Consider the following 26,443-nt stretch of genomic DNA (forward strand, 5'->3'; position numbering starts at 1 on the left):
ACTGGCGGCCGCGAGAACCCCTCAGTCTGAAGTCTCATCCTTCGGTTGGTGGTCCTGGATTAGGCTGGGAGATCCTTCATTCTTGGCATCCCAGCTCTGTGAGCCTGACCAAGGTCCCAGGTCTGGGATGAGCTTGACTTGCCCACAGCACTTGCACACATAGGAGGGAAGGTACTGACCACGGCCATGAACTCAGCCTCCGGACCTTCCCTGTGCGTGTCTCAGGGATCTATGTGAGATGGGGGCTGCTTTGTCCCCAAGTGTCTCCCCACCAGGACCCTGTGCAGGCACAGAGACAAGTCTGCTGGAGCAGAGTGGTGCACAGATACTTTGCCTGGCTTATTGGTGGGAGTCAGGGTCATTATGTCACCATGGATCCTTCAGCATCGGGGTGATCCTGGGCACACCTCCCCACAGGCATCTCAGGGCTTTGTCTGTGTTTAATGAGTGTCATTACCATGGCTGCTGCAAACTCCTGAGTGAGAAGGGTGGAGAGGCTGGTGAGGGACAGATTCAGGAGGGGCCATACACAGGCTCCCAAATCCCTGAGACTCCTCTGAATGACTAGTGTGGGGTCTTTTTCCCCCAGAGTCTGCACTGTAAATCCCAGGCTTGGGGACTGGAGCACAGAGGTCACACCCCAGCTGTGTACCCCCGGTGGCCCTCTTAGGTGCTCCCTCCTAGGACCCATGTTGTTCCTTTGTTGATGCTCCAGGCTTGTGGGCTCACCTGGGAGTCAGTGACTCCTTGTACAAATTTAGGTTTGTAGTAACCTGTGGAGTGTCAGGCTCGGCTCAGAAACACACAGCCGTCTGGGGAAGGCCCTGCAACTACTTTCTCCGTGCAATGCTCTGCCCTTCTGGGTCCCCTCCAGCTTCTTGCCCCATCATAGCCATTCATAGCCTTTTGTACATGCCACAGCTTTTTGGCTCCTGGTAGATACCCTCTGCATGTTTTTATAACAACCAACCAGCAAAAGTCTATTCTGTGTATTCTGAAGTCCTCTGAGAACTAAAGAAAAGAAAAGAAAAGAAAAGAAAAGAAAAGAACTCAATCCAGGAGGCTGGAGAAGCAGCTCAGGCTGGTGTGCATGAAGTCCTGGTTCCATGCTTAGCACCCAACCCCAGAAGGTGGAGAATCAGGAGTTCAAGGTCACCCCTGGCTCCATAACAAGTTCGAATCTAGCCTGGGCTACAGGAGACCATATCTTTAAAAGAAAAGGTTTTTGAAACTTTGGTTGAGTTGAAAACAATTTAGGTAGATTTGGGTAGATTTTGAGAGAGGGAGAGGGAGAGGGAGAGGGAGAGGGAGAGGGAGAGGGAGAGGGAGAGGGAGAGGGAGAGGGAGAGGGAGAGGGAGAGGGAGAGGGAGAGGGAGAGGGACTGACAGCATCAGGTTGCTGTCCTTCACCCACTGTCTAGCCACCTGCCCCCACCTTACTCTTATTCTAGACCCCTCGGGCGCCGCATCACGGACTCATCACCCCTGCTCCCACCTCTTCTGACTCCATGTCTCCTAATGGTGTATGGCCTGTGAGTAATCCTTACATTTTCCATGTTTGCTCACCAGACCCCTCTCCTATGGCTCTTTCTTTCTCTCCAGCATGTTATACCTGAGTTCCTGCCTTTGCAGGACATGGGCAATGCCCATGCTTGTACCCACTTTACAGATGACTTGCCTGAGGCTCAGAGCTGCTCTTCTCATTTTCTGTCCTGGTTTTCTGACTCCATGGGTGACATGAAGTTTTGGGGACGGGCAGGCATCAACATTTTTCACGATGACCCAGCCTGTGGGAGGAGCTACATTAAGAAATCAGGTGTACCCGCTAGTGTTTTGTCCCCAACCCAGCAGGCTGCAGCTGTTCCACCTGGTGGCTCATGTCATCACAGCTGATGTTGAATGCTCCCGGCTGAACCCTCCAAGTGCGCTCTGTCCACCAAACTCTCTGGGACAGGGGGGGAATCCCCTGCCATCTCCACCAACCAGAAGCCACAGTGGCATAGCCCGCACTCTGGTCCCCTCAGCAGTGGGTGGTTGTAAAAATAGGTGCTAGGTTTCAGTTGGAGCCACAGGGCTGGCGGGGGGTCGGTGTCCCCTCCTGGAGGAATCACCCGCCACATGTTGCCAGGAGCCTTGGCTGGGAGAGGCAAGCGCAGCTCCAGGCCGGCGAGCGGCGGCCGCGCAGATGGAAACCCGATCAGCGCCGCGCACAGACTGTTTGATTTATTTTAAAATCAAGCAGATGGCTGTGGTGGGGTTTGTTTAAGTTCAGCTCAGAACCGGGCCCTCGGCCAGAAGCCTCAGGCAGCTGCGCCAAAAATTTTTCAATGACTTTGGTCGGCAACCCACCTCTTCCCTCCCTGTATGAACTTCAACCCTGCCACACACAGGGAGGCCTTCTAGGGCCTTCTCCAGGGTTGGCCCCTTTGTCTCTGTCTTGCTGGGTCTGTCTCCCCCTTCTGCCCCCCACTCCCCACCACCCCCATGCTCACTAACCTCATCTCTCTGCCCCTCCTGGTGTGAGTCTGGGTGTCTGTCTCCATATCCCCTCACTACTTCCTCCCTACCCCTCCCTGTCTCAGGAACCTTCCAGAATCATCCTCCTGTTCCCCACTTTCTCCAGCTTCCTCACGCCCTGCCCCCACCCTCCTGCTCCCCCAGAAGCCCCTCCCCCATCCAGCAAGGCTCATGGGAGAACAGCCAAGCCTTTGTGGCATTTGGGCCCGTCCCCTCTCTGAGACGCCTGTGGCTGGGAAAACCAGGCCCCCAGCTATAAAATTCTGGAGCCAGCCTCTGGGTCAAGTGGCCTGGCCCGCCCAAAGGCAGGGAGGCCAGGAAAGTGGCCTTCTGGTCACAGGTCACCCTCTGCAGCTGTCCTCCTTTGCTGGGGGGCGGGGTGGCCTGTGTTGTGGGAGGAGCCCCTGTGCAGCTGGCTCATTGGGGAGGTCAGCTGCTTCAAAAAGAGACACACATACACACACACTCACACATACACATTCACACACACATACATACACACATACATATACATACACACACTCACATATACACACGCACACACTCACTCACATATACATACATATACATATACACACACTCACATATACATGCACACACTCACATACATACACATACACTCACATATACATACACACACACATACATACACACACTCACATATACACACACTCACACATACATACACACACTCATATATACATACACTCACACACTCACATATACATACACACACATATACATACACATACACACACATATACATACACACACTCACACACATACATACACACACACATACATACACACACTCACATATACTTACACACATATACTCACATAAACACACACATTCTCACATACACACACATACACATACACACACTCTCACATACACACATACGTACACACAAATACACACACTCACACACATAACAGACATACACAGATATACCCACTCATACACCCTTCATATACCTCCACTACACACCTCCATACACACAGACCTGCTTCTCACGCATACCTATACTATACACTCACACACACCAACATGCATGCGCATACACCTCTTACATATAAAGATAGGGATTTACAGCTCACACAGAGACATGCATCTCATACATACAGAGCTTGAACATGGTAAACATGACATATCCTTTCCCAGGATGAGCGTGGCAGTAGACTCCCAAGCCCAGGGCCTTCCCTTTGCCCAGCTCAGCTCTCCCTCCCGCCCAAGTAGCTCTCACCTACAGTCCAGGGTGGCTAACCTTGGTTTGTCTTGCTGTCTCTTTACCCCGGCTCCCCAGGCAAGGTGGGATACTACATGGACTTCCCAAGCACAGCCTCTACCTGGGCCGGAGGCCAGGGCCTCATCAGGCCCTCTTGGAGCCGGGTATCTTCCTGCTTCTGGTTGGAGAGGCTGGAACCAGAGTTTCTGACTCAGCTACTTTCTCACAGCATGGTGGACGAGCTGGGCTAGCCTGGGGAGGGTGGGAGACGGATGCAGAGACCACCCTGGCTCGTGGCTGCTCACAGTCTTCAGTGGTCTTGGGCTGAGCAAGCCTGTTGCCTGAGAAAAGAAAGGTAACCGCATTTCTGGTCCCTGCTCTTAGGTCACATCATGCCGACAGGGGAGAGGCCCTGGTGCCATGGCCTCTTTGTTCTCTGGCATCTGAGTGACAACATTCTCACTACCGCAGACCCTGCCTGGCTCCAGGGTCTCTGGGATGCGTCTGTGCAAGGAGCTTGGTGCCCTGAAGGATATTTGGGGAGCCTGGGCTGAGCGCAGCCAGGAGGAAGCGTACCCCACGACCCAGGTCCCCCCAGCCGTCCCCATGGTTTCACAGCCTCTCATGATAACCACGAGAAAGAACCCTGCCAGGATGCTTATGTCTGATTCCCACCCGACAGCCATGCCGGCATCTGCTGGGACTCAGTTTGGAAACTGCAGGCGGTTTCTGTGCCTTTACTTGTCGTGAGACCCGAAAAGCAGGAAACACGGCCCAATTAAATGCGTGTCCCGCGAGGGTCCACCTCCCTGGGTTGGGACTTGCCTGCTTGTTTATTTCCCTTCTCACTGTCAGTCCCCCACCGTTTGCCTGGTGGTCCCTGGAGCCTCCCCCACCACAGATCCCCTCAGTCCCATGCATTCACCACCTGGCCCTCCTCCTCACTGCTTGGTCCCTGAGGGCAGAATTGAGTGTGTGTGTGTGTGTGTGTGTGTGTGTGTGTGTGTTTGCACTTTCAATTTTCAGGAGCTTTTGCTAGTCTTTGCTTCTTTTCTCCTGGTTATTGGGCCAAAAGCGGCTCTTCCCTCAGAGTTTGGTGGGTAGGAGCCTTCCGCTGCCATCTCAGAAGAGGCAGACCAGGCCAAACACCTCTGTCATCATGTAACCCCTGGACTCCAGACCTTGATGGTAACAAATGGAGCCATCTCTACCTTTAAAGACACTTATCTGCTTTATTTAATTAAAAAGAAAATACACTTAACAGTGCTAGAGATTGAAGCCACCGCCCTGTGTGTGCTTGGCAAACCCTACACAATTCAGTTAAATACCAGCCCTGGGTTTTTTGAGACAAGGCCTCACTGGTAGCCCAGGCTGGACTGGAATATGCCCTGGCCTTCTGAGAGCCAGGCTTCTGAACATGTGACACCACATTCAACCTCCGCTCCCCACCTCTGTGGTAGCCTGGGCTATCCTTGAACTCCTACTTCTGCTTCTACCTCCTGAGCGCTGGGTGTGGCAGGCAGCACCACACTCAGTTTATACAGTGCAGGGGATGCAGCCCAGGGCTTCACTTGTGCTAGGGCAAGCTCTCTGCCTGCTGAACTTCAGCGTCAGTCCTCAGACCCTGGTTTGAGTTGTGGTAAAACCAACAGGGTATGATGCCTATCTAGCGTCATTTCACAGAACATTCCACGTGGCATGCAGGTTCCCTCGGCTCTATTCCGGAACCTTCTCACACCTCAAAAAGATGTCCTGTGCCCACTGCCATCCCGGTTCCCAGGATATTTGGGGCAGAGGCACTTTCTCCTGAGCCAGTGTGGCATGTGGCATGTCTCTGAGGCCTTGGAGAAGGAAGTACTGTGGGGTTCCTAGGGGAGGGCCATGTTCCAGATGCTGGGAATGATTGACATGCGGGACATGGTGGGCGTGGAGGGGTTGGGAAGGCAGGAGCGGAAGTGGGGAGCACACAGGAGGTTCCGGGAGCCAGACTCATTTTAGCCCCCGCGGTCTGCTTGGCAGCTAAGTGCTTTTTCTCTTTGAGCTCTGCTTGAGGCTCCGCATGTTGGCCGCGTGTACTCCCGTTGGGAGCTCACAGCTACACTTGGTTAGTTTGCGCCTGGCTTCCTGGTTTCCTGTATGCTAAGCCTGGAGCAGGATCTAGAGCCACATGCGCGCGTGTGTGTGCGTTCCCTTCATTCACACCGAAGAGGGTCGCTGAGAACCTAGAGTTTTCTGGGTGCTGTTTTGGGGAGCCCCCCCCCCCGAATTCCTCTCTTTACCAGCCATGCTGATCCCGTGGCTAAGGCAGAGATCTTGCCCTTTAGGATGCATCCACCGAGTCCGACAGATATCCTGCTTTGGATAGTAGACTCTGGTCTTCTCAGATTCTCTGAGGTGGAGCTTGAGAGTCAAGGAGGCTCTGCTGAGGTTCTCTGAGGTTGTGTCAGCCAGGCTGGGTGGGTAGCTGTTGGTCCCACATGGCTGGCAGCAGGAAGACCCCCTCCTTTTGTCACGGGGTCTCCTGTGGGGCTTCAAAGGGGCTCCTCCCTCTGGCAGTTGCTTCCTGGTGCTGTTGAGACACAAGCTGTATTGCCTGTGTGATCATTGTATCACAATGCGACATAGAAGCTACACTGTGTCATGGTCTGGTCCCTCACAACCAGCATTCTGTCACTAGAGAGCAAAGTCCATGGAAAAGGACTTTCAGGGTTCACTCTTGTGATTTCCCTGCCACTCCCATAGTCACCTTCCTCATAGGTGGCTGTGGGCACTATAACAGATTTATCTGAGTTCAGAAAGTGATGGATTTCAGCAAAGTTAAGGGAAAGCAAAGGCAGAGCAGGACCACCATCCCGTGGCTAGAGCAGCATGGTAGAGCCGCTGGCAGCCTGACACTGTGGCTAAGAGGCTAAGAATGGGGTGGGAACCCTGGATCTGCCCCCACTCTCCTGTGGCTGGGCAACCTCCCCAGTGAGCAGCTCACCTCTCTGGACCCCAGATTCCCTCTGCTAACAGAGAAATCGTAGCTGAACTTGGCTGTGGTGAAACTCACAGGGAGCAGCATGGCATGTGGTCAGCACGGATCGTCCCCTGTGCAGGTCACACCGTACCACCTGTGGTGGTGTCTTACCCCACACACTCTTCCTGGGGAAACAGCGAGAGATTTTAGGGGTGGAGTTCTTTGACAGGGGGCCATCATCTGCCAGAAAGCCTGAGGTCACCTGGAAAGGAATAAATAAGGCAAGAAGCACTCAGCTCCACCTAAAGCTGGCCTACCCAACCGCCCGGCAAGCCACCATTGTCACTCGTCTGTCTATCCACACGACAACCTATCCACCTACCCAGCTACTTATCCACCCATCCACCTAACCCTACCCACTCCCACTCAGCAGTCCATCTGTCCATCCACGCATCCATTCATTTATCCATCTTTTATCCTGTCCATCCATCCACTCTCCCACACCCACTCATGCATCTGACTACCTGTTTATCCACATGTCCATCGATCCAGGGGTGTGGACATACAGGTGGATGGGGAGAAGAGACCCACTGGCTGAGCTCTGGGAGAGGAGGTTACCGCTAACACAGTGTGTAAAACTTCTGCTCAGAAAAGGATGCCAGAGACGGGAGACTGCTTCTGCCTCAGTGTCCCCATGGATGGGCATTGAGCCTTCCTTGTTGGAGGACAGTCTGCAAAGAGTTAAGCTGCCTGTGGCCAGTCATGCAGGACCTGGGACTATGCCACACCGCATCGCCTCGGCATTGGAGGCTGCCAGCTAGGACTGGCTCTGCGTGCCCTAGGGGCTGGAGAGGCATCCCTTTCCCACCCAAGAGAAAGCCACCAGCCGGGGAGCCAGTGAGCAGGCAGGGTTGTGAATGTTCACCCGTGGCTTCCCACAGGGTGGTGTGGCCCTAAGGCTGCGTCATGGGCTCCCGTCAGCCAGCCAGCGGCAGACTAGAGCCAGCGGTGGCCTTGGCATGGCTCACAGGATCGAGTCAGCACAGACCCGGTGTTGCCAAGGCTGAGAACAGGCTCACTGCTTCTGTTCAGCTCCTGCAGCCTGGGCCTAGGGTCCCATCCTACCCCCAGCTTCTCCAGGGGTTCCCTTCTCTTTCAAACCCCACGCCCTCTGACTTTGCTGGCAAGCACAACGCCTGGTATATGCCAAGCACTGTGCTAAGTGCATTCAAGTCTGCTAAATTATTTAACCCTCATAAATGCTATTCATGTTTTGTAGAGAAGGAAACAAAGGCACAGAGAGGTTAAGTAACCTGCCTAATGGTGCACAGTGAATGGTTAGTAAGTCTGGGATTAATACTCTTCCGGCTAAGGGCAGAGTCTCTGCTTTTTAGTGAGCAGGCATGTGCACAGAACAGTGGTCGACACTGGGTGTCTTCCCCTTTTTCTCCGCCTGGCTCCACCTTTTCTCTCCACTTCTTTTTGTATATATGGGTTTTTATCTGCATGTGTGTCTGCGTCCCGTAGGCATGCACTGCCCAGAGACCAGGAGAGGGCCTTGGATTTCCTGGGAATGATTACAGAGAGCTGTGAGCTGCTGTATGGGTGCTGAGAACAAACCCAAGTCAGCTGAAGAGCAGCCAGTGATCTTAACCACTAAGCCCCCTCCTTATTCTTTGAGACCTGGTTTCTCGCTGAACCTGCAGCTCCCTGGTTCAGCTGGCCGTCTGAACGTGGTCTTGCATAATGGCAAGCGCTTTCCTGACCAGAATCCGTGCTTTCACCCGTAACCCAAGGCAGCCTCTCCCCACAAGACAGTCTCTCCCCGTACCAGTGTTCTTCAGGAGTGTGAAGTGCCGTCGGAGCTTTTGATGTATCCATCAAATGACCTTCTCCAAAATCTAAGTAAATCTAAAAGTGAGTCTCCCATCTTTTCTCGTGGTTGTGAGCTAGCTATCACAGTCCTGTGCATCGCGTTCTCATTGCACAAGAGCACGGTGGGTGGCAAGGAACCAAGGGCTCTCTTGCTCTTTTCCCTTTGAGGAGAAAAAAATCTAAGAAGGTTATAACAGCCATAGGTCCCATCATCCAGGGCTGGACCACCATCTGTGTGCGATTGTAGGGTTTCTGGGGATATGTGCATATGGCATTTTTGGGCTCCTCGGGGGCCAGGCTGATGGAGGATGGCTGCCCAGTGGGAGTCTGGAGCACCCATCTGGAGCACCCATCCTGTCTCTAATCACACAGCAGGTCTGTACTACAGCAGATAGATTCTTTTTTACATAGGGGGAAACTGATGCTTGCTGAAGCACACTGTCTAGCCTCTTGCTCCACACCAACAGTCTGAACTACTGGATTTTGCCTTTGAGTACTGCAGGGTCAGCCTCTGGAGGTAACTTCTATGTGTTTGCAGCTGGCTCAGAGCTGAGCTTCTAGAAGGTTCTAGATTGGTATCATCTCGTAGTATATTGGAAGGCCCTTTTGCCTACTTCATTCTCTTTCAACTTCTCCTTGTTTCAGCCAAGTAGGTCTGTTGAGTACTGTCCTGTCAGAGATGGCCACCAGCAGGTGAGAGTTGGTGTCTAGTGATCCTGGGGGCTAGGGAGAGATTCCTAATCAGTGCCCTGAGCAGACTCTATCTAGTCAGCTGGCCTGGGACACATGGCTATGCTTGTAAAGGAGACAAGAGCATGTTGGCTGACAGCCCTAGGGGCAGGGAGAGTCAGGAGCTAGTTAGAGAAGATAGATACCTTCTGACTAAGGATGCGTGTGTAGCGGATGGGTAGATTGGTAGGTGGGTGGATGGATGGATGGATGGATAGATAGATGGATGGATGGATGGATGGATGGATGGATTGGTGAATGGATGGATTGGTGGATGGATGATGAATGGATGGATGGGTGAGTAAGTAGGTAGATGGATGATGGATAGATGGGTGGATGAATGGATAGATAGATGGATGGACAGATGGATGGATTGGTGAGTGGATGGATGGATGAGTGGATGGATGGGTGGGTGGATGGTGAATGAATGGATGGTGAGTAGGTGGATGATGGATGGATGGATAAATGGGTGGATGGATGGATGGATGGATGGATGGATGAGTGGATGGATTGGTGAGTAGATGGATGGATGAGTGGATAGATGGGTGGGTGGATTGGTGGATGGACGATGGATTGGTACATGGATGATGGATGAGTAGGTGACGTGAGTAGATAGATAGATAGAAGAATAGTGTCTTAGTTCTTTTTCTATTGCCATGAAAAAACTACCATGACCAAGGCAACTTTATAAAGAACAAATGAATGAGGGGTCAGTGAGTGAATTTGGGGGCTCAGAGTTCCAGAGGGTTAGGGACCATGACCATCATGGCGGGTCACATGGCAGAAGGCAGGGAGGCATGTCATTGGAGCAGTAGCTGATCCATAACCAGGAGGCAGAGAGAGAGAGAGAGAGAGAGAGAGAGAGAGAGAGAGAGAGAGAGAGTGAGTTAATGACATGAGCTTTTGAAAGCTTGTCCCCAGTCACACACTTCCTCCAACAAGACCACACCTCCTGCCTGGCAGTGGTGGTGCAAGCCTTTAATCTCAGCACTTTGGAGGCAGAGGCAGGCGGATTTCTGAGTTCCAGGCCAGCCTGGTCTACAGAGTGAGTTCCAGGACAGCCAGGGCTACACAGAGAAACCCTGTCTCAAAAAACAAAAAACAAACAAACAAACAAAAAAAGACCACACCTCCTATCCCTTCCCAAACAGTTCCACCACCTGGAGATATTCAAGCTTACGAACCTAAGGGGCCATTATCATTCAAACCACCACAGATGGGTAGGTGGGCCAGTGTGTGGATAGGTTATCCATGCTGGAATAGCTGGTTGTATGTGTCCCTCCCTCCTGCTTTTCTGGGCTCCCCCAGTAGCTCCCCTTACAAGCAGTGGGAGCTTGCTTCAGCTCAAACCTTGTTTAACCCCTTCAGGCCCTCATCTTACATCATCTGTGTCCCCGCCTCAAGTCAGAACAAACCTGTTAGTACCTTTTATGTAAAACATGCTGTCCCCCAGCAGCAAGTGGTGCCTGTCATCAATTGTGGTTGACATGGAAAAGCTGGCAAGACCAGTGGAAAGCCACCCCTCGGGGGGACACCTGGTGCTGAGCACATCCCCTGGCCTGGACTGAACTTTGATGGCCTTGGGGTGGTGGGTGGACATAATAACGGCATTCATCAGTTGCTTCTGGCAGTAGAGCAGGGCAGGTTTGGCCTTAGGATGCCCCCTAGGTGTCACCCCTAGGTGACAGCTTCACAAGGCTGGGTATCTTCCGTACATGGGAGCTGCTTCTGAGTCCCGAAGAATACCAAAGAAGTCTTCCATAGCCTGAGTGTCCCGTCTTTGCCACCAGTGTCCTTGGCTCTCAGTCAACCATGCGGAGCACAGAAACAGACCAGCCAGGAACACTGGTACCCTCCGATGGAGGGAGACTCCATAGCTAACAGATGCTCCTTGGCCCGGTCCTGTAGGCTGCTCTTCTGTCAGAGGGCTTGAGGGCTGGAGAGAGCCATTGCCAACCTGTCGGCATTCTGAGGCTTTGGCGAGTGAGGTCCACCCACAGGGGGCCCCTGCCCTTGCAAAGGCCACTGCAGGAGATCCACCGCTGGGCTGCTAGCTCCAGTCTTCGGGCAGATCGCTTTCTATGGGGGCCACCCGCTGCAGAAGGTCCCATCTCCCGCACAGCCCCCCTTCAGGAGCTGGGCTGTGTTGGTATTCTTTTGAGTGAGTGAGTGAGTGAGTGAGTGAGTGAGTGAGTGAGTGAGTGAATGAATGAGGGGTGAATGAATGAATGAATGAATGAAGAGGTAATAGTTCAGCATGCCCTTGGGGTCAAGTGGTTGGATCTGGGAGGATCCACTGGGCAGGTACATCTGAACTTCTCCATGTGTGGCCTTGGTGGGAATGTGGTGGGCAGGCTCAGGGATGTGACCTTTTGGTGGGGTCCCTGGTGGGCCTAGCCTGCAGGATCTAGGCAAGGTGCCTGACACATCTGTGGGCCGTTATTCATCAATCTCTCTTTTTACTGAGTTTCTTCACACATCAGCCATAGAGACTGGGCACTGGACAGGCCTGGTGCTGACAGACTTACAGGCACATCAAGAGATGGTGCCCTGCTGCAAGGAACACCTCAAATGGAAGGTCCTGGAATGGTTGGACAGCTGGGCCTGTTTCTCTCCTCTCACGGAAGGGTAGCTTCTGCTCGTGCTGTGTGGTACCGTGTGTGTAGCATGTCAAATCTGTAGACTAAGCAGCGCATATGTGTACCTGAGTTATGGGGGCGAACTTCTGCGAGGTATGGATTCCTGCCTAGTGGCGGTGTGCTCGGGTAGGGGGTCATGTGTGAGTGGGGTGTGCGTGTATGTAGGAGGTTGTACCTGTGTGTGGTGTATATCCATGCTTGTGGGGGGAGTATGTATCTATGCTTCTGTGTGAGTATATATTCATGCTTGTGGGTGGGTGTATATTAGTTCATTTGTGGGGTATATGCCTGTATGTAAGGATGTGAATAGGGAGTATCCGTGTGTTGAGGTGCCTGTGTGTGAAGACATGTTTCTGTGGGGGAAGTCTGCATGTGTGTGCGTGTGTGTGCGTGTGTGTGTGTGTGTGTGTGTGTGTGTCTGTAGGAACCTGCATGTGTGGGGTGCATAGGCCATATGGGAGTGTGTGCATGTGTCAGATGTATATTTGTGTGTTTGTCTATGGTTTTGTGTTTCTGTGGAGGTGTGTGCTTGTGTGGAATATTGTGAGTTTGTGCATGTGTGTGAGGTGTGTTTGTGTGTGTGGGGGTGCATGTGTTTGGGTGTGGTTGTAAGGATGTGGGTGTCTCCGTGGGGTGTTGTAGGAGTGTGTGCAGGTGGGGTGTGTGTAGTTGTAGGGGTCTGTGTGTGGGGTGTGGTTGTAAGGGGTGTGTATCTGTGTGTGGGGGTGCACGTGTGAGGTATCCATGTGGTGGTGGCTATGGCACTTGTGGTCTGGGATAGAAGTGGTGGGAACAGACAGACTGACAGGGACTTGGGATGATGAATAGCCTTGGAAGGGGGCCCACCTGCATCAGACACTCCTGGCAGGTTCTGTGCTTGTCGTCTGCCTGGCTCCTGGCAGAGAAGGCAGGTGAAGAACTGGGGAGACCCAGGACACTCTAGGCTTCTCCTCCACTCCTCTCTACTTCATGTGTGTCTGGGACCACAGGCGTGGCCTGGAAGGTGACCTCCCCAACAAAATTGTCCATAGCCAACTCCAACCTAGGGGCTGATAAATACTGCGTAAGTACAGATCCCTTTACTCCTGGGCTGATAGAGTAACAGTCAGACCAGGGCCAGAACATTTGCATTTCACCTTGGTGGAATTTCACTTGGATGGTGGTGGCTTCCAGCCAAGCTTGTAAGAATCCCCTGTGCCCAGGAGGATGTGCACCCTCTTTCCTCCTGTGCTCCTCAAGTGTTCTTTCCTCGAGCTCTTGTTTGCTTTGTGGCCTTAGGCAAGTCACCAGACCTCTCTGGTCTCTTTATCCTCCCATGCCCATGAACCATCAGCCTGGGGTTGGGGGCTCTCAGCTTCTTGGGAAGTGAGTGAGAAGCTTAGGAATGTGGGCATCTGTGCTGTCACTATCCTGGCAGTTCTGTAGCTTGTAAGTGAAGGCCAGGAAACTGCGTGATGGTGACCTGGGAGACTGAGGCCTGTGCCTCCTCCTTTACAGAGTCCTGGGGCCGGGCCAGGAATGAAGAGTGATCCCTAAGCTGATGGCTCCACTTGCCCTTGACCCTGAGAGGAGATGGGAGAGGCTGAAGATGCCAGCCCCACCCCCATTCGCAGCTGCCTCGGGAGGCCTGGAGCCTTGGCGTCAGGACCGGGGAGGCCCCAGAGCCACTGCAAATCTGGCCCAGCTGGGGGATTAGAGGCATCTGGCTCAGTTACACCAGAGAAACAAAGGCGGCTGCAGCCTTTATCAAGGCTGCAAGGGAGGTGGGGGGTTGCCCTTGGGCCTTGTGGGGACCTAGACAGACCTCGGACATGGACCCAGCTGGCCCCATGCACCCCAGGTCCCCAAGAGGTTACCACACACCTCTGGAAGGGGGCTTGCAGGGAGAGGTGGGGACAGGGTGGGGCTCCTGCTAGCAGCTGGCTCGGCTGGAAGAACAGTGACACCCCCACCTCCCCAGGCCAGGAAACATCCAATAAAACAGTCTTCATCGGCCCACCCCGCCCTCCTGATTGCAAAGGGCGTGGTCTTGAAAGAAGAGGGGGCGTGGTCCCGCAGCAGCCAAGGCCAAGGCCGTGGGGTGCGGTTCTGGGCGTGGACAGCCCCCTGGCCCTCTCCCAGACCACGCCCCGACCACGCCCCTTCCCCAGCGCGGTGCCAGGCGTTGAGGCGCCGCCGGTGCGCGGCTAGCTGGAGCCAGGCGCTGACCTTATTAGCGCGGGGCAGCTGCTTGTGAGGCACATCTGGCGGCGCTGGCCTGGCGCTACCTTCCAGGAATGCTGGCAGCATCTGGGGCCGCTCCTGGGGCCGCCGGCGCCCCCTCCGGCGCCGGCCCGGGCCGCGGCCCCCGGATTTCCCGGCCCCTCCCGGCTCCTCCTGGCCTGGGGCCTGCCAGGGGCTGGGCCTGCAAGAGGGCTTCTCTCCCTGGATGCTGCGAGACTCCCCCACCCCCACGAACCCCATAGCAGATAGTGGGGAAACTGAGGCTTGGGAGGGAGGCGGTGCCTGGTCAGTGGCTTGTTGTCACCAGCATATCAGCCTATGCGTGGCTCTTTGGGGACTTGTTCCGGCCCAGGGTACAGCGATGATAGAGAAAGAAATGCGGCCCACACCCACAAACCGCACCAGGGACTCTGGAGGCCACCTCTGTGTTCCTGGCCCAGACCCTGTTCCTTCCTAGCTGTATGACTTGGCCCTGTGAGCTCACGGAGCCCAGACCCTGACCCTTCCTAGCTGTGTGACCTGGTTCCATGACTTCACCCCCTAGGGTCTTGAAGCATCACTGGGTGGAAGAGCAGCCTCAGGGTGAGAACTGAGCACAACAGGGAGGCTCACAAGCTAGACAGCGGGAGCTCCACAGACACTTGTGGAGGCCAGGGCTTTGGGGCAGGCAAGAAGGGCAGGACAGCTACAGTGATCTCTGAAAAGAGATCCCATGAGTGCCTAGACCTGGGTCAGGGAGTCCCCACAGCCCTTAGTCACCAGAACCCCTTGTGGAAGCCAGAACTTTGACTTTGGGGTGGGACAGCTGAATACTTGAATGTTCAGGAGGAGAGTTAACTGCGGAGAGCCTAGGCTCTTTCATCCTTGAGACCCCAAGGGATCTCCCACCCTGTAGCTTTAACCATGGAGTACTGAGAAGCCCCTCCTCTCTTTGAGGATCCTGAAGTGTATCTGGCCCCCTCCCCCGCCCCCAGACTCTTCTAGAGGCTCCTTGAAAGAACAATCACTGGCCCCTGGGAATAGAGAGCAGAAGATCTGGACCCAGGTTGGGGTAGAGCAGAGCAGGCCTGCTGCACATTGTGGGGCTGCCTCTGAGGCTGGAGGGTTGGGCTCCTAGGAGGGGGGTTGGAAAGAACAGTAAGCATTCAAACACCCACCTGTAAGGGCAGGAGTATTGTTTTTGAGGTACTGGGGAGCCATCACAATTGAGGAAGTAGAGAATATCCACTTCTTCAGCCCAAGGGCCTGTTGGGTAGGAGCTCCTGCTGGTTACTCAAAGGCATGGGTAGATCTGCTAAATAGTCTAGGGGCCAGGGTTCTTACCCTGGGTGAGCTTTAGAGAACTGGCTGAGACCACCTGGCTAAGGAAAGCCGAGCTAGGTGGTACAATTAAGCCCCGGAACATTCCTTGCCAGGCCTAGGTCCAGGGGACTCGAGCTTGTGGTGCCCTCCCTCCCAAGGCCTCCCGCCAGCATCTGCTGCCTGCTTCCTTCCACCCCCAGCCCTTGTTTGTTTTTCTTCCAGAACGTTTGCCTCCTACCCAGGCAGGCATCCAAGGGTAGCGTTTAGCAGACACCCACCGTCCACGCGCTGGTGTCTCTGCATTTGGGGGTGGGGCGTGTCAGCCTTAGACGTACACTGTGACGGGATAGCAGAGTAAGGAGAGCGTCCCCCCCCCCCCAGTGTCTCCCTGCTATTCCCCTTTGTCCTATGGAGGAGCCATAGGGATGTGGTCTGCCTGAGAAGGGAGGCCTCAGACAAGAGTCTACTGTCCCTGGTAGTCAATCATGGGTCAGGCTGGTCTGCAGCAGGGCAAGCATGTCAGCACCAGCTGACATCATCTGGTGACCACTAGCCCCTTCCCCTCCTCATTTTCGGGGCCAGTACCTCTTATAGGCATCTTCTCTGTGCCTCTAAGGATACTGACTATAGCTGGTTCTGTGTGTGCGCACGCACGCATGTTTGTGTGTGTGTGTGTGTGTGCGCGCATGTGCCTGTGCATGCGTTTGTACGTGCATGCACGTTTGTGTGTGTGTGCCTGTGCATGTGTGCGTGTGTGTGTGTGTGTTTGTACATAGAGGGCAGAGGTCTTTGGGTGTTGTTCCTCAGGTACTGTCCACCATGTTTTTGTGAGGCAGCATCTCACTGGGAGCTGGGACCCACAGGTCAGACTAGGCTGGCTGGCCAGCAAACACCAGGGATCCGTTTGTCTCTTCCTCCTAAGTTCCAGACTTACAGCATAAGCTACTGTGCCTGTCCATTTGCTGGAGCCAGGAGATTGAACTTGGGTCCTCATGCTGGCATAGCAAACACTTCGCTGATGCAACCATTTCTGTGCCCCTGCAGCTGGCTTCTCGAAGCCTGTGGTGGCTGTGTGTGGAGAACATGCACAGCCTCTTGGGAGCCCATGCTGGGAGCCCAGCGGTGTGTGGCAGACAGAGAATTCCTGCAGGAGTTCCGGGAGCAGCCAATGGGTCCCTGTCTGTCTCCTCCATGGTTCTCTAGAGCTGTCACATCTCGCTGGTGTGACAGGCCTTGCCTGTGCCTGTGCATTCTCTCCCAGCCCGAGGAAGGATATCATGTCTTCTCTGTGCTCACCAGCTGTGCCAGAGACCCAGCCACACTGGGCAGAACTCTGTATGTCTATCTATAAGCTGGGGGACTGTCATGTGAGCCTTCCCCAGCCATGCCTCAGCCTCAGCCTCAGCCTCAGCCTCACACACTGGGGCCAATGAAGTTCCAGGTTTCACAGGGTTGCTTGGATCTCAGAGGGATTTGGCCTGAGGCTCCAATGTGAGCCAGCCTGGGTAGGACAACATTCTGGAGGGTCCTTGACACCTTTAGATGGAAGTGACAGCAAATGTCACATGGCTGGCCAAGCAGTCAGGTGATGATGTCACTATTCCTACTGGGCTGTGCTGAGTCTCTCTGGGGTCTGAGGGTCCTTGCATACATATGCCAACTTACTTTAAATGTCCTGTGTACTGTCTCCTGTAAAGATGCTTTACAGACAGACACTGAGCCTGTGTGAAGACAGAAATGTCACTGGGTGTCACCGGCCAGTGGAATGTGTCATCTCTGGGTATTGTGGGCCAGCAGGATGTGTCCCTTCTCTGGCTGCTTCTCACTCTAGGATTCTGATGGTTGGGTAGGAGGGACTTAGAGAGTGACTTAAAGCACCATGCAGGTGCATGCACTTCCTGTTGTTGTTCTGATGGGTGCTACCATCCTGGGAGCCTACTGACAAGTACACTGGCTATCTTTCACTTCTGGAAGGGCCCGGGGTGCTGCTGGGCCAGAGTCCCGATGTGGGCGGGGCTGCGATCCAGAACATGGGCTCTTGTTCCCCCTTTCAAGCTTCTGAGGCTACCTACCTGTGAGGGAGGGTCATGGGAGGACAGCAGGGATGAGGGTTTGTTTGCCTTCACAGATGCAGGATTCCTGTGTGGCCATGTGGAGATCCTTGCTCATGGTCATGTGACACCCTGTGGTGTTCCCATTGGCCCTAACGCAGCAAGCAGAGCTGGGATGGAAAAGGCGGACACATGGCTGACCCATGTCTCCACAGGCACACACACAGGTGTGAAGCACGCAGCATGCAGACATAACCCAGAGGGCGACTCCCATCAGCCTAGGACGTTGATGTCCACAGGGTGGCCATTTATACCTTGTGGCTTCAGCACTCAACCTCCTAGGAAGGAGGCTTCGATCTGAAAGACAGTGCATTGCTGAGGACTGTCTTTATCGCCGGCTCCAGAGGCAGGGGTGGCTGGCGGGGCTGGCTTTTTTTCTGGCTGGGCCTGTCCGTCATCTGCTGGGGCTGAGGGTGGGAGGAAGCAGGTGCTGGACAGATTGGGGTCCCATGGCAGTGTGGTCCTGGCTTGGCCACATCTGTTGCAGGAAGCGGGGGAGGAGGTCCACACTGTCCAGCCTGCAGACAAGTTAAGGAGGGGCAGGCACCTGCAGGGTCACGTTGTGGTAAACTGAGTCATGAGGTACACCTAGAAGAGGCCCCTTCAGAGACTCCAGAAAACTGTCTGGGGGCCAGAGACCAGAGGAGATCAGCAGGAGGCAGTTTAGTGTTCTGGGGGTTGGGGGGCAACCTTGGAGACCACAGCCTAAGTGTGGAGGCTCAGCTCTGCCTTGAAGTGGGGCTTGTGGCCAGTTTTTAATTTTGCAAAGGATGGTCACCAAAGGCAGTCTCCTCTGGAGTGGCTGTGAGGTCTCTTCCTATTCAAGCTCCTGCTTGGTGAGAACACTGTCACATGACCCTGCTTCTGTTGTTTCTCTCCTCCTGTTTATCACTGGAGTCTATCTCCATCATGGGCTCTTGTGTGCTGACCGCCACAGGCAGACCTGTGAGGGTCGCTGAAGCCCCTCCAGCGTCATTCAAGGCAGGGATCTCTTCCTGCCGGGTGCATAGGTGTCCTGCATCACCCCGGCTCTGTCCAGCTGCAGAGTGTGTCTGGTGCACACAGACAGCACTGTCCACACTGACTGCCCTGCTTCCAGACAGGCAGGGATCTGAGGAAGCCCCACTTTCTTATGGCCTTTGGATGTCGGGGTCCCATGTTCTAACCGTCACTTCACTTCTTAAAATTGTTTTATGCTCTCTATATGTGAGAGAGCCTAAGTCGACCCAGACGGAAGGCCTTCCCTAGAAGGCAGGGGGAATGCCTTGAGCTAGTCCCTGCCATGCTGCAGTTTCAGACACGGGCTCCAGGTGGCGCCAAAACCCAACTTGCAGTTGTCTGGGCCTCTAGGGAGACTGGGTGTATATAAAGCTGGGGGCTGGGGCTGTGGGTGTGGGATGTCACTGTGTGTCTCCCCATTGCTCTGGGAGCATGAAGAGATGGGGGCCATGGAGAACCCATTGCAGGACACCCCGGCTGCAGGGATTCTATGTGTGCATTACACACACACATACATACATACACACACATACATATCTATACATACACACACTCTCACACATAACATACACACATATACATACACACATGCATATACATACATACACACAAAACACACACATACAAAGACACACATTCCCACACATATATTCATACACAGAAAAACATACATACTGTCTCTCACACACACAAAACATAAATATACAAAGACACATAATATATGAATACACACAAAGACACATAATCACACACAGATAGATATACATACACACTCACACATATACATGCATGCTGACACACACAAAACACACACATACAAAGACACACATTCACATACATACACTCACACACATATACACACAAAAACATAAATACACACTCACACAGACACACATACATACACACACATTTGCACACAAAAACTCACACATTCATATACATACACGTACATACACACACATACACAAAAACAAATACACACACAGACATACATGCATACACACAAAGACACACAGTCACACACAGATATACATACACACATATACTCACACAGATACACATAAGACACACATACATACATACACATGCACATATGAACACGCAGGCATTCTCTGTGGGAGATATGATCAACAGATACGCAGGAGCGAGCCGTGATTTATGGCCTGGTCACATAATTACTCCCAGCTGTGGAGGAGGGAGTGGTGGAGGTTTCTTAGGACTTGGGGCCTAATATCCCCAAATCCCAGTGGGGCTGGGGGCAGGGACTCCGGTGCCAGACTGCTCCACCCCTGTCCTCCTTAGAGGCCTCAGATTCTAAGGAGCCTGGAGGGATGGGCGGTATCCAGGGGTCCAGGGATTGTACGCCAGTGAACAGGGGACTTTCTGGAAGCAACCTGGATGTAAGACCATCTCAGGATACCCCTGGCTAGAGTTGAAGGGAGCAAGGCACACAGGGCCAGCTCCCACTGCCCAGGGCTGCTTTGTCTCTAACCCATAGCCCAGGGAAGCTAACCAAGTGAATCAAGTCACTCTCTGCCGTTCTCCAGTCAGGGATGCTCAGAGAGACCTGGCCCTGTGAGTGCCTCTGTCCCCAACCTAGGCCTAAGTTACCTCCCACCTCTGAGCCTCTGTGCTTTTCTTGCCCCTCCCCGCCCCCCCCCCCAGAGTGCTTGTCCACTGTCCCCAAGGGTGCCACCAAGGCACTGGTGATACTGTGGACTGCTGTTGCTCCTTGGCTCTGTTGTCCTTTCAGGCAGCTGTCTCTGACCACAAGTGTCCCCTGTGCTAAAGCCAGCACTGTACGCCCTGCTTCTGTCTGCATGCAGGGTGGGAAGCATGCTAGGGGCACGTTTGTTCAGATGGACAGACAGATGGACATTGGACAAATGGGCAGTGGCACCTGGGTGAGTGAAGAAGGGGAGGAGGCTGCTGCTTCCAGTGGTCACAGGAGGAGCTGAGACTGAGTGAGCTGATACCTGAGGCCTGCCTTGGACCTAGGGCTTCCTGCCTCTGCCTCCCTGCCTCTCTGCCTCTCCCTCTCCCTCTCCCCCACTCTCTGCTTCTCTTCCTCTCTGTCTCTCTGTCACTGCCTCTCTGTCTTTTTCTCTGTTTCTCTCTCTGCACTCTCTGTCTCTGCCTCTCTGCCTCTTTCTTTGCCTTTCTCTCTGCATCTCTCTACCTCTCTGCTTTTCTGCCTCACTCTGCCTCTCTCTCTTTCTCTGCCTCTTTCTTTCTCTCTGCTTCTCTGCCTCTCTCTGCTTCTTTCTCTGCCTCTCTGCCTCTCCCCAACTTGGCTCAGGTACCCCTACCCTGAACTAATACATTGTTCCTAAGCCACTAGCCAAAGACCTGCATGTACTGGGGTTTAGAAGCGTGGGACTGACTGGGGATCTTTCGCCCATGGCCTCGGGGCCCTGCATATGCCTCTCCTTGTCCACCTTGATCTTGGAGGAGGCTCAGGCCTGATGGGGTTGATCCAGGATCTCTGATGGAGACACTCAGACCAGAGTTGTGTGACAGGTGGCTGTGCACCCAGAGGCTCTGCCTGCATGCTTCAACAGGGGAGGCTCTTCTCTCACTAGCAGCTGAGACCTAGTGTTGAGCATCTCTTAAGGAAGCGAGGCAGGAAACCCTGGACTCTGAGCCTTGTGCTGCTGCTGCTGCTGCTGCTGCTGCTACTTCTCCTCCTCCTCCTCCTCTTCTTCCTCCTCCTCCTCCTCCTCCTCCTCTTCTTCCTCCTTTTCCTCTTCCTCCTCCTCCTCTTCTTCCTCCTCCTTTTCCTCTTCCTCCTCCTCCTCTTCTTCCTCTTCTTCCTCTTCTTCCTCCTCCTCCTCCTCTTCCTCTTCTTCCTCTTCTTCCTCTTCCTCCTCTTTCTCCTCTTCCTCCTCCTCCTCTTCCCCCTCCTCTTCCTCTTCTTCTTTCTCTTCTTCCTCTTCCTCCTCCTCCTCCTCCTCCTCTTTCTCCTCTTCCTCCTCTTCCTCTTCCTCCTCTTTCTCCTCTTCCTCCTCCTCCTCTTCCCCCTCCTCTTCCTCTTCTTCTTTCTCTTCCTCCTCCTCCTCCTCTTTCTCCTCTTCCTCCTCCTCCTCCTCCTCTTTCTCCTCTTCCTCTTCCTCCTCTTCCCCCTCCTCTTCCTCTTCTTCTTTCTCTTCCTCCTCTTCTTCCTCCTCCTCTTCTTCCTCCTCTTCCTCCTCTTTCTCTTCTTCCATCTCCCCACCTCTATCGCCCCTCTTCTCCCCTCCCATGTACCCACCTTCTGATCCCCTCTCCTCCTACCTCCCCTATTTCCCCACCTCCATCTTCATCTCCCCCCCACCCCATCTCTCTGTCTTGCCCTCTCAGCTCCTACATCTCTGTCTCTGTGTCTCCAGATCGCCGTTAGCCTCCCTGTCTGTCTCTCTCCATTTCTTTCTCTCTTCCCCATTTCCCGCTTCTCCTCTGCTCTCCCGCCCCTCGCTCCAAGCAGCTGTTCCTAATAGACTGTTAATGATGGTACAGTGGGTGGAAGGCAGCGTCCTGGGGGAGCCGCCATGATCTGTGTAATTGGTCTCAAAGGAGACAGGAGTGTCTAATATTTACACACCAGCATTGGTCCTCCGGGAACCTCATCTTGGCTGGAACCTTGCAGGGAATGCGCCAGTGCCATGTCCCCATCACCCCATCCCTCGCTCTGAAGGGCTTTAGTTAAGGACCCCCGCTTCTCTCTTTGGGTGCAGAGTCATTGTCAGGAGGGGTTTGATCTGGTGGCCAGCTAGCCAGTGTCCCTTCCAGTTAGAGCCATCAGGGGTGTTTGCAGGAGCCTCCAAGGAAAGAGTCTGAAGGAGCCAGCTCCCTGGTGAGGTCTTGGTGTCTGAATGCTGCCATGCAGGGTCAGTATAGCCCTTGTTTTACTTAGCTAGCAGGAGGCACAACTGGGAGATACTGTCTTCCCCAGTAGGCTCGCTGCCTCCTCAGGGACAGAATTGTGTCCATGGCTCCAAGGATCCCTTCCCACAACCTGATCATTTCTCTGGGTCCCAGGGCTGTAAGCTCCAAAGAACTCCCAGGCATGGAAAGGGTGGGGCCAGAGAGGGGAGGGGGCCCAGGAGGGGCGGGGCTGCAGGAAGCCTCTCCCCTGGGTTCCAAGAGAGAGAGCAGGCTGCCCGGCTGCACTCCTGGCTTCATTAATACTGTCAAACCTTCCCCAGCCCCCTCATCTACTGCTGCCAGTACACTCTGCAGTGCTTCCTTTGCACATGTGGTCCAGCTCCAGCTGGGCAACCACAGAGCACAGGGTGTCTCCAGGCCTCCTGTTGGACTGGGCAGGTGTGCGTGTGCGTGTGCGTGTGTGTGTGTGTGTGCGTGTGTGCATGTGTGCGCGTGTGTGTGCGTGTGCATTTAAGAGCCCAGAAGCCTCCTATGGAAGCAGAGCCCTGCCTGCACCTTCCCGTGTCTCTGATCATAAAAACAATATGTGCTGTCTCCTGTCGGCTTTGTAATTCAGCATGCTCCCGTGTGTGGGGCTGGCATTTGTAAGAGCAGCTGTAAGTGGGGTTTTACTTTCTTTCTTTTTTTTTTTCTTCTCTCTATGACAGCCTTATTGAGATATAACTCACAGATCACGATGCAAACCACCCACTCAGTGTATTCAGTGGTTGAGAATATTCACAACATGGTGCGGCCATCACCAGTTTAATTCTAGAACGTTCCCACTGCCCTCCAAAAACACAATCCTGTCTCCTGAGTGGCTCTTCCCCAATTCCTCCCTCCCCAGCCCTGGCAGCCATAGTTCACTGTCTGCCTTTGAAGTTACCTGCTCTAGGCAGTTCTTGTCAGGGCTGACACACTCTGTGTGTGTGTCTGTGTGTGTGGGGGTGTGTGTGTGGGTGTGGGTGTGGTGTCCCTCAAGTCTGGTTTCTGCCACTGAACATTGGGTATCCAGGTGTCACCTATGTGGAAGCTCCATTTATCATGGCTGAATAGTATTTTGCAGTGTGACCTGCCCAGTTTGCTTTTCCACCTTGCCTGTTGGGGTGGGGTGGCGTTTCACGTGGGCTTTTCATGGCTGTGAGCTGCCTGCGTAGACTTGTGTGTGTGTGTGTGTGTGTGTGTGTGTGTGTGTGTGTGTGTATGCATGCATATTTCCTTCTCTTTGATGCACACCCAGAAGTGGCCTGGCTATGCCTTTTGGAATATGTTGCAGCAGCCCATTCTAGCCATCCTAGGCCCTTGTGGTTGTCCTTCTGAAGGGCCACACAGCCTGTCACTTCAGGGAAGGATACCTGTCTGTTTCATCTGCCATTGTCTCTCAGCCACCAGTACGACAACAGAATGGGTACTCAGGAGATACAGGGTCAGTGACCAAGCCTGAGGTCAGCCTCATTGCACCTTACACAGTAAGGTCAGCTCCTGTCGGACATGCTACCTGTCACCTGGGCCAGCAAGAGGCAGATATTACTGTTCTGTGCCATTGGGCTCAGCAGATGCCAAGGCCTAAGGTTATCCCGCCAGAAGCAGGAGACAGGCCCTTCAGCACTGGTCTGCCTCTCCAAAGAACCCTGAGAGGGCCTGGGCCAGGCTGGTCTTGTCTGCTGGAAGGTCTGCAAACCTTTCCTTCTGGGATCTGTACCTAGGAGACAGTGGCTGCCTAGTGGCCTGGCATAAACTCTATCCCATGCCCCCCTGCCCAGTTCCCTGATTCCATCCTCCTGGGAGGTGTTATCACCCTTGTGGCTTCTGCAGGACCCCTATCCTGTCCTCTGGACTCAGAGACACCCCTCAAAGGCATCAGGTCATGAGACTCCATTTTAGAAGTGAGGATGCGAGGCCTAGAGAGATGGTGCGCTCTCTCTCTCTCTCTCTCTCTCTCTCTCTCTCTCCCTCACTCCCTTCCTTTCCCTCTCCCTTTCCCTCTCTTTCTCTCCCTCTCCTCCCTTTCCCTCCCCTTTCCCCTCTCCCTCTCCCTCTCCTCCCTCTCCCTCTCCCTCTCCCTCTCCCTCTCCCTCTCCCTCTCCCTTTCCCTTTTCCTCTCTCTCTCTCTCTGGTGGGTCTCTATCTCTGTAGTCTGAGCCACAGCACTGAATGACTAAAACAGAATTCAGACCTTTCCTTTTCTTTCTTTCTTTTTTTTTTTTTTTTTAGAAAAAAACAAAACAACAACAACAACAACAAAAAACAGGGTCTTATATAAACTAGACCAATCTCAAACTCACTATGTAATTGAGGATGACCTTGAACTCCTGACCCTCATGCCTTCATCTCCTGAGTGTGCACCACTACTCCTGGCAGTGTGTGCTGGACAGATGCTCTGCCTGCTGAGCCACATCCCCCACCCCCAGCACTGTTAATATTCCTCCTTCAAGGGGTGAAGGTGTCAAACAGTGGTTCTCAACCTGTGGGTCACGACTCCTTTCACGGGGTGGCCTAGGACCATACTGCATATCGAATATTCACATTATGGATTGTTTGTTTGTTTGTTTTAAGACAGGGTTTCTCTGTGTAGCCTGAGCTGCCCTGGAGCTCTCTCTGTAGACCAAACTGACTTTGAACTCCGAGAGAGCCACCTGCCTCTGCCTCCTGAGTGCTGGGGATAAAGGCGTGCTCCACCACACCCAATTACATTATGAACTCATGACAGTAGCAAAATTACAGTTATCAAGTAACAATGAATTAATTTTATGGTGGAGGGTTGGATCACTTAAATGTCTTAAAGGGTCGTAGCATTAGGAAGGTTAGAACACTGCTCTAGAATGTTCTCCTCTCTTCTCCGTCACTTAGAGACTTGTCACGACCAGGCTGTCTCTGGTTTGTGAGACTGGCCTCTGTTCTGTTTCCCCCTTACCCTTTGGGCAAACCCCCAGCCCGCCTGCAGATCCCAGGGCACTGGAGAACCCAGTTTGGGAAGATTGTCAGTGATCGGCCAAAGGTCCCCAAGTGAACTGAAGGTTTTGATGAGTGCGGGCTAGGAGGGGCTTCTGAAGCTCTGCCACCATGGGGGTCACTCAGCAGAACAGTAGCCCAAGACTCCTGAGTGAGTCCCGTAGCCCTGTGTCCCAGCCACACACCCCCTTCCCAAGTGACAGACATAACTAGAGCAGTGGGAACCAATGGGATCCAAACCCCTTGTATGCTGTGCACTTCCAACTCTGTGCTTGGCCCCTCTGAGCCTCAAGTCAATGTTGCCTATGACTGTGACACGGGCTCCCAGGCTACTTCCTTTGTGGGGCCTTGGTAGAGCAGATGCTGCACCGTGGGGGGGAGGTGACACCCTAGCCTCAGTCCCCAGATGCTCCTTGCTGCAGTTAGGAGGCTCCAGGCAGAGGCCTGCTTCCGCCAGCAGGCTGTACCAAGCACCAAGGATGCCATGGCGGGCGAGCGTATGGTGAGCATATGCTCCCAGAACATGCTGCCCATGGAGGCACAGGCCGTAGAGCAGAGCAGGCTGTGGAGCGTGCCTGTTCTGTATGTTCCTCTGTTCTTCCTGAAGTCACTCTGTCCCCATTTGGGAACTCCTGTTGTTCTGGGGCCTCAGGGTGACAGGATGTGCCCAGCTGCACACTAGATGGCACTGTCCCCTGTGGGTCTGGCAGAACTTTGGCACTCTGTGATGCTGGGGCTTAGGATGGAGTCTTGGGGTCAGGGCTGCCGCTGCCTCGCCTCTGCACACCTACTGGGTGCTTCATTTGAGGCAATGGGGGCCTGTCCACAAGGCTGGGAGCCAAAGTCAAAAATGGCCTAGTGTACGTTTGCCACTAGAGGGCGTCCAGGCTGTGAGAACCCTGGAAGGGCTCCTACTGATAGAAGAGTCCCAGAGCCCTGTGGGGGGAGGAGCAGGCAGGGAGGGTGCTCCTTGCTGAAGGCTCTGCTCCAGTGAGCGGAGGCCAG

The 26,443-nt window shown here is 53.8% G+C and overlaps 1 protein-coding gene across 3 annotated transcripts in view; it reads left to right on the forward strand.

The window, feature by feature from the left end:
* Positions 1-26,443, forward strand: part of Gse1 (Gse1 coiled-coil protein) — a 361,982-nt gene that overhangs the window by 34,323 nt on the left and 301,216 nt on the right. The window lies entirely within an intron of this gene.

The sequence above is a fragment of the Arvicanthis niloticus genome, chromosome 18 (genome assembly GCF_011762505.2).
Source record: "Arvicanthis niloticus isolate mArvNil1 chromosome 18, mArvNil1.pat.X, whole genome shotgun sequence".
NCBI lineage: Eukaryota > Metazoa > Chordata > Mammalia > Rodentia > Muridae > Arvicanthis > Arvicanthis niloticus.